Source organism: Dipteris shenzhenensis, chromosome 13, assembly GCF_047967505.1.
Source record: "Dipteris shenzhenensis isolate YYH24624 ecotype China chromosome 13, Dip_SZ_1.0, whole genome shotgun sequence".
In the NCBI taxonomy this organism is placed as follows: Eukaryota; Viridiplantae; Streptophyta; class Polypodiopsida; order Gleicheniales; family Dipteridaceae; genus Dipteris; species Dipteris shenzhenensis.
The window spans coordinates 43,708,066-43,714,406 of record NC_141608.1 but is presented as its reverse complement, the minus strand read 5'-3'; positions in this window follow the sequence as shown (position 1 = coordinate 43,714,406).

Below are 6,341 nucleotides of genomic sequence, written 5' to 3'. Positions count from 1 at the left end.
TCAAACAATTTCAAGAATTCCCTTTGAGCATTGGATCCATGGTAAAATAGCATGTGCATGTGAATAGATCCTCTTGAGTCAATTGTTTAAGAGTGGTCTAGTCATCATACTCTCAACAGCTAGCTATTTTGAGTACTTTAGGAGTTCAAGCCTTAGTCTATGCATTCTTGGTGATGTTAGAATTTATGCTAACATCATATATAGGGTTTGATTCTGTGGTCTGGGTTAGGTTTACTCCAAGTATCTTTATTAGTTCATGAAGTTCCAAGTTTCCTTAGTGATTTGAACCCATGCTAAGCTTGTGACAACATCAAATAATACTTTGGTAGCTTTGAAAATTGAGCCCACAACATGTAAAGCATGTCATCTATCCTTATGGAGTATCTTTTATTTTACAATTTGATGGTAGCTTGTATCTTCAATACGTTTTATTTTAGTTTTGACTCTCACTATTTTTCGAGTACATGACATTCTTACAAAAACAATGTTGAGAGGTTGCAAATGAAATTGCATTCTAGACGTTTTCAAATCTCCCAAGAAAAAATATGCCAATATTTCAATCTACCATTTTATAATCAACCCTACTTCTATTTGTAGCTTTGAAGAAGATTGCAAAGATCATGACATCATTTATGGTGGACTATGGCAATAGTTACTTTGATCATCCTATTTGTTCCATTGAGAGTAGGCACCAATTTGCAAAGGCATGAAAATTGTAGATGAGGAAGTCCTAGAGATGCCAAATATTGAGAAAAGAAGAGCAAAGAAAGAATTGGCCAATGAGATAATTTTGAAGAATCTTTTGTCTACAAATAAAGTTGATGATATTTCTTGTGCAATGTTAATGGACATGTGCAAAAACTTCCTTCTCCAATTCCAAGTAAAAGTAAAGCAGAGAAGGTTAGTGGCATTATTTTTTTGCATCGAATGTTTTGTTTTTGTTAGTCTTTGGAAATTTTGATTGACTTTGGCCATGAGTATTGATCTCAAATTTCAAAGATCGATTTATGAGGAATTTGCTTCATTTCAACCATGATAAGGCTCATTATACTATATTATTCACTTTAAAGAACATATAAGATCGGAGTTTTTTTAAGGGTGCTTGTTTCCTAGTCATGACTCTCAACCTTGCTATGTGAGGAAAATGCCAATTAAAGGCATAAGTTTAGGAGTGGATCTAGGGAATACGATGTATCTCAATGGTGACCTTAAAAAGGATTGGGTGCATTTTGACCACATTCATAGAGTCCATGATAGTTAGACAACAATGACATCTCATGTGTATGATCCAAGGTACAACTTTATACTTTTGAATTGTATATTTGTGCTTGAAATTTATGTTTCCAATTTTTTGAGAAACAAGTAATTGGTGTGATAGTGTGCGGGAACTTCTAACCATTGCCATCTACAAGTTCAAGAAAGAGGATGTTGAGGTTCAATTGATTTTTTAAAGAATGATAAATGAGGTTATGATAAAATATCGATTTTAAGAACTAAAATTTTGTGGGTTCATGGCTAATGAGGCAAAATCGAATTGGCAAGTGGTATCACACAGTCTATAATGGTGGGCTCTAGAGAACCTGCTAGCAGGTGGGAGCATTCATGTATATTACATTGGGAACAAGGCCTCCAAAGAATCATTAACAAATACATGTATCAAACATTTAGAGAGGATCCAATTCCAATTATGCAGAGCATGGGGAGACACATAGACAAAGGATGCCACATAACCATGTAAGTTTGAATGACATTCCATTCATATCAATAAATTTCATGGTGGGAATGTCAGGGTGGGAGGACAGGATAGCTTCATGGTTCATGCAAGTCTTGTGACTTCTGTAATATTTACTTTGGTGCATTAATTTCATTTGATATTTTACTTTGCAGAGTAAAAATCATTGATTAGAGTTATGCATCATGGACAAAAAGGCACATGCCAATACTCTACGCACAAACTTATCAGAGTCAAAACATGGGAAATGGCTGGAGTCAAAATGTGACATAAGGCAAATCTGATTGTATGATGTTATTATTGGAGACTTGACAACTACATTGTTACAAATTGCAAGGTGTGAGCAGCATGCACAAGGTTTGAATATTCAATATGACCCTTCCTTGAGACCTTACTTCTATACATAGGCTACACAAGATCAAATTGCATGAGCCCACAATTGGCGGTGATGTGGACAGGTTTCAATAAAAGAAAAGCCAAGGAGATTCCTCGCATATAACTGACCCTCAGTGCCATGATTTTGAATACATGGTTTGAGCAAGGAGAGGTCCATAAATATCTACTAGGAGAGCCTTGGATTTTGAAGAGAGAGCTAACATCCCTCCATCAACCTCCAATGTTCAAATAATACAATGAGACCATGATGTCAATGAAGAAAAGAAAAGCTCATGATATTTGCTAGGTAAGGTGCAGGATTGTGTTGGAACTCAAGATTCATCTAACTTGGAAGCCAAAATCAAATAACAAAGGGAGATCCCAAGCAAAGGAACCAATGACTAGAAGATGCTCCCACCAGATGACATGCTGGAGAGAATGGCTAAAGGACTAGGTCAAGCAATGAGCACCACAAACCCACGAATCTATGTCATCTTCTTGGCACCATTCAAGAAGCAATAAAGATGAGAGACAATGGTGGTAGGTGAAATTCAAGGTGCTTGGAGAGGATTATCAAACATGGTGTAAATGGTTCAACAATTGGAATTCAATCATTGTAACAGACAAATGTCAGAGTCTTGCATTCTGTACTCAATCATTGTAACAGACAAATGTCAGAGACTTGCATTCTATATTCAATCATTGTAAAGGAAACCCATTGCCTTTATTAGTATCAAAACTCCTTCCATGCATAAAAGGTCCAAGGATCAAAGTATTGAGGGTTTGACATTTTGAGTAAAGTTAAATTTGTGTAGAGTGCAGCCTTGTGCTATTGTATTTAACAAATTAGCCATACAATACAAAACTATTCTCCCAATCTCTTCTGCATCCATTTTTGAATGCAATCAACCTATCGCTGTGTTTCTTATTTATTTGTTCTTTCATTTATTCACCATGCTTTTCATTCATTACTCTCAATTCACAGACACTTAATGAAAGGCATACACTTATTGGTTATTTGGGAAAAAGGTAGTTGCCCTGCCACTTAAATACATGAATGGGACCATGGGATGAGAGACCGAACTGCAAAACACATATATACAATTTTATTTTAACACTTGATGATCCTGCTAGAGAATGTAAATCACATGTGCTAGAGACATTGATAGAGTGGAAGTGATTTAGGAGTAGTGGATGATGGAGCCACCTAATGAAAGAACGAGAAGGTAAGTGAGGTACACATAATAGAGAGAGCAAATACTCATAGGACTCAACACTTGAACAAGAAGAAGGCTAATGACCATCATCCAAGAAGACAAATCCTTGATAGAGGGATGTTGGGTAGGACAACCAGCTCACCATAGCAATGGAGTAAATGCAAGAGTAGAGCCATGTGGATGATTGCCCAGGTTCTCAATGTCTCTAATCTTGAATCACTGATGAGGTTTTGACCATGTATGGAGTGTACCATGTGCAATGACAAGACTAGATCCTATTGATGGAAGGCATGGTTGACTAGTGGATGTTAGTGTGCCCAAGCTTCCACAGGCATCTACTCAAGAATGTGGTGGTAGCCTAGTTGTGAGAATACCAAACCGAGCACCTAGGCATGTCCACAATGAAAAATGGATCAAGTTAGCACCTAAATCATAGACCAAATGGCCATCAAGATGCAAGAGAACAAGTTTGGAGACCTAACTAATCCAAAAGGGAATGACCATGATCAAGGAGCCCTGAGCTCGTAACCGCTACACCAAAATTTGCACAACTCATTAAGGTGAGATTCTAGCAATTTAAGGGGACTAAGGAAGAGGATCCTTACAGTCACTTGAGACATTCTTGCAGGTTTGTTACATTAATGGAGAAATAACCAAGGAGGAGCACATGAACTATTTTCCTGTACCTAGCAAAAACAAATCAACGATGTTTCAACCAATTTCCAATTGGTTATTCTATGGACTAGCAATGCATGTCTAAGGCATTTCTTGGACCGCTCAGATAGGAAATCAATAAGGAAGATGTTGACACCAAGCTGAGTGACTTGAAATACAAGAAGAACGAGTCCATCTAGGATTTTGCTTTGCAGATATGGGCTCTCATCAATCAATTGAGCACTTCACTAGATTATAAATTATTGCGTACTTGGTTGATCAAGGGTTGCATGTAGGTGGACTTGCGCTCCTTGAAAATTGTCTATCCAACCAAGATGTCTAAATAGATTTTGATTTCAACTATTGCTTTGGACAAAAGTGGTGCAACCAAGTCCAAACACAAGAAGGCAAGGAAAGTGAAGAAGAAGACACTTTGTCCAAGAAGGATAATTTGAAGTCCAAGCTCAAGAAGGCCTTATAGGAATTAGTTATTCGAGGAAGTCCTAGAGTAAATGAGAAGTGTTGCAATAAGTGTTTGTGACATGGATGGAAAATATTAATTAAAGGAAACCACACAGGTGGACCGATTGGTGGCAACGGTTCTCAGAACTTTTGGAGCAAGATGTAGGAAGTTAGTTCACAAAACTACCGAGTCTAAAGAGTCATAGAATTTTGTTGATGTGGAACCTAATGTAGATAAGTTCTAGCAAAGAGTCTAGCTACTACGTAGGGTAGAGTCCTAGAACACATTGAGTTGTGTTCTTGTCAAGTGATAGGGTAGTGCCTTGAGCCGATGTGAGAGTCTATGAGTCACTGAACCAACTTGTTGAACGAGCACCTTGCAGCTACAACTAGTTGTGATGGGCTCTAAGCCTTGTTTCTATAACACAATTACTTGGTTTTGATACTTGCTCTCCTACTTGGTTTCCTTGTAATGCTTGTATTAATTTGTTCTTAGTCAACAATCCCTCTTTCAACCACCTTTATCCATACGGTTTTGTCCATACCTACACAACCCCATGATAGTACAAGCATCAAGTAGAATGTTACATGCCAAGCATACCCCGGAGTGCAAGAGAGTGCATATCTCTCTCTCTCTCTCTCTCTCTCTCTCTCTCTATATATATATATATATATATATATATCATGTTTTCTCTTAGAGTAACCTTATGCTATCTTGTTTCTTGTATGTATTTATTTATTTGGGTATGAAACTTGCTTGCATCATGTTTCTTCCTTACATGATCCATGCTTATATGTGGTTGTTTCTTTATGCTACTTGCAATCATTTGCCTCATTCTTAAAAACTTGTGACTTTCCATGGCTTGAGCATGTTTCTATTTTGGAGTCCAAGATTTGGTGTGATGGAACAAGTACTTTTCCATCTAGTTCATACCTCAAATAAGGAGCTCATATGTTACATCTTAGAGTACCATGATAAATTTTATAGCTTGAGATAAAAGTCATGAGAGTTAGGCTGAGAAAGGTCCAAGTTTGTTAGATAGAGATTTTTGAGAATTGTAGAGCATTTTTTAGTAATGAATAAAAGTAAAAGGTGTCAAGTTTAAGAATTAAAGAGAGAGTGCTACATAGGAACAAAAGCTATGTGAGTTTTGCTCGACAATGCTCCACAACTTCTTATTGTAGAGCCAGTTGCGGGAGGTTTTGGCCTTTTCTTGGACTCTGTGATAACATTCCATAATAATTTGCCCACGAGTTCCAGTTCATGAAGTTGGTCATCAAGCTTGCTATTCTAATGAAAGAATTAAATATAATCAATATATATTTGCCGTGAGGGAGCAACTTGACAAAAAATTGATGGAGAAGATCAAACTTCTAAAAAGATTATGGCAAAAATATGCTTAGAAAAGCCAAAAGTTTTACAAGGCTGATATGTAAAGTGAAAAGAACTATGCCAAACGTAGCATGTTTATAATGAAGGCAAGTGAGGTAAAAAATGCAACTACCAACTGCCAAAAGTTTGAATTGAGAAAGGTCCAAGTTTGTTAGATAGAGATTTTTGAGAATTGTAGAGCATTTTTTAGTAATGAATAAAAGTAAAAGGTGTCAAGTTTAAGAATTAAAGAGAGAGTGCTACGTAGGAACAAAAGCTATGTGATTTTTGCTCGACAATGCTCCACAACTTCTTATTGTAGAGCTAGTTGCGGGAGGTTTTGGCCTTTTCTTGGACTCTGTGATAACATTCCATAATAATTTGCCCACGAGTTCCAGTTCATGAAGTTGGTCATCAAGCTTGCTATTATAATGAAAGAATTAAATATAATCAATATATATTTGCCGTGAGGGAGCAACTTGAAAAAAAATTGATGTAGAAGATCAAACTTCTAAAAAGATTATGGCAA